This window comes from Alligator sinensis, unplaced genomic scaffold (genome assembly GCF_000455745.1).
Source record: "Alligator sinensis unplaced genomic scaffold, ASM45574v1 scaffold756_1, whole genome shotgun sequence".
Lineage (NCBI taxonomy): Eukaryota > Metazoa > Chordata > Crocodylia > Alligatoridae > Alligator > Alligator sinensis.
The window spans coordinates 124,268-126,921 of NW_005843459.1; positions in this window are offsets into that span (position 1 = coordinate 124,268).

A 2,654-nucleotide genomic window follows, 5' to 3' on the forward strand; every position below is an offset into this window, starting at 1 on the left:
ATTTTAGTGGTCATGTGCAGGTACTGGGGTCTCCTCCTTCCCCATAGCTCCAATCCCATACCTCCAAGTTTGTCCTGGCAGGGGAATGAACTCATGTCCCCTGCTGGCTGGTGATGCAGTTAGTGCCCCCTCCAGCTGAGAGCAGGGCATTACTTGGCTTTTAAAAAATTTAAAAAAGGAAATTGGTGCAGAGAGAGTGAGTAGGGTGGTACTCAGTCCATCTGAAGGTGGAGCTTGGGGAACCCAGCAGCAGGAGGTTCATCTTTAGGAAAACCAGCTGCTCCACCAACGTAGGATCCAAGCAGGTGCGGTGGGGTGTCAAAACATCCGCAGCAATGCTGAACACCCTCTCGCTTGGAACACTGGCCGGTGGACAGACAGGTGTTGTCGGGCAACCATGCCCAGATCCTGCCACGTCTGGCTGTGGCTTGCTCAGTAGGCCAAGGGGTCCCAGTTCAGTGGCTCCGCATCCTCAGTGAGATAGGTAGCCACCGAAGCCTCAGCACTACCTGCCCAAGGCTGGGGTCTGGTTCATTTGGACTCCAGCATTGAAGCCATGCCCATGCCCCACATTAGCAGTGGCTGGCCTGGAGGAGACTGGCTGGTGCTGGCACCGGTGCTGGTGCTGTCACTGGTGTTGGTGCTGGGAGTGCTGGCACAGGAAAGTGGATGCCCCTCTTCCACATCCCCTCCCCTCTGCACGTCAGCCTCCCTGACTTTGTTCACCAGCACCTGCATCCAGTGATCAAGGGTTTTGGGGCTGCCAGTGCACATGCTCCCCTTCACACTCAGGTTGCACATGCTCACCATCATGTGGACCATACTGGACCACAAGGGATCCAGGCATCTCCTGATGCCCTCCTTCAACTGCCTTACCAGTGCCTGTATGTCTGGTGACAGCTGCCTCCCCCAGCCGGGAACATTGATCCCCTGGAACTTCTCCATTTGATTCTCCAGTTCCCTCACTAGGGGGATCACTGGGCTAAGGAGGGCATCACCAGTGCTAAGGGTCTTGGTGGCCTCGAGGAAGGGCTTGAGGACCACCAAGATCTGGGAGACGGTACCCCACTCAGCTCTGTTCGGGGGGGGTGCTGATCCCAATCTCCCCAAGCAAGGTCATCTCATGGATGGCCTTCTGTTGCTCCACCAAACTTTCAAGCATCAGGTATGTGGAGTTCCACCGAGTCTCCACATCCTGTATAATTCTGTGATGCAGGATGCTCGGCTCTGCCTGTTTCTCCCACAGCATCTTGCCCGCCTTGATGCTGAGGTGGAATTAGCCCACCACCTTTGTGCATTTTGAAATCAGCTGGCTTGTAGCAGTAGCGGTGGTGCTGCCATCACCGGCAGCCCTGTCCCCCTCCAAGGCATCCCTCACTATTAGGTGCAGCCTGTGTCCCACACAGCAGATGCCAACAAAGTTGGCATCATGGACAGCCTTCACCATATTGGCCCCATTGTTGGTGACCATGAACCTGCGGGTGAACTCAGCCTGCCCAGCGAGCTACCCCTGTACCATGTGGTTCATGGGCCCCCTGATCTCCCTTGCTGTGTGGGACTCATCCACCACCTTGGCTTGCAGTACAGCTCACCGACAGCCTGCCTGATCACACCAGTGCGCCATGAGGGACAGGTAGGTGTGAACACCACCCTGGCTGCTCCAGGTGTCATAGGTGAAGTGCAAGGCTACCTGCATCCCTGACTTGTGCAGCTTCTCCCTCAAGTACTCCCTGCATGCCTTATACAGGGAGGGCACCACCACCCTGTTAAAGGTGGTGCATGCAGGCACTTTGTAAAATGGGGCCAGAAGTGCTATGAACTGGCCTCTCAACTAGGGAGAAGGGCTGGCTATCCAGAGCAAGCATCTCCCCAATGCTCTGGGTGATTTTGCTCACCTTGGGAATGTATCCCACTTTCTGTCCACCTTTCCCCCATTGGTCCAGGGTGGCCTGCCTCTGCTTTGTGGGTAAGGGGGCTTTGGAGAGACTGGGGAACTTCCCTTTCAGCACACTCACACTGGTGCCAGGCTGTGCAGGAAGAAGGGCAAGAGGGTGGTGCCTCCTCAGATGCAGCAGCATGGCCGTGGTGGAGAAGTCTCTCATGTCCTTGCCATGGCTCATCGGCCTTCGGCAGTGCTGGCAGATGGCGAACCTGGGATCATCTGCCACCTCAAAATAATCCCACACTAGATTACTCCCCCGCTTCTGGGTTGAGGGTGAGGATCCTGCCTTTTCCCCCTTCTCAGCAGGCTGAGGCTGAACAGCAGGAGGAGCTGCCTCAGCTGAAGAACTTGCCTTCACAACCTCAGCCTCCTCCGAGGTGCTGTTTTCCAGAGGAGACCTGGGTCTAGGGGAAACTTGAGGGGTGTGGACCAAAAAATGATTCCCCTCAGTCCCCCGAATTGCTTCAGCCAGCACACTCAGCATCCCTGGTTCCAGCTCCAGCTCCTCCTCTGGCAGTGAGAGGCTCACGCTGAGGCTGAAATTGGGGTGGAGAAGACAGGTGCCTACTTCCACTGGTGCCTACTTCTGGACTGAGTGGAGGTGGTGCGTGTGGCGGGCCAGTAGGGGGCGCTCCTGCGTTGAGCCGCCCACCTCCCTGCTCCCGACCACCTTCCAGGCTCCGAGTGCCTCCCTTAGGGTGCCTCCCGTCCG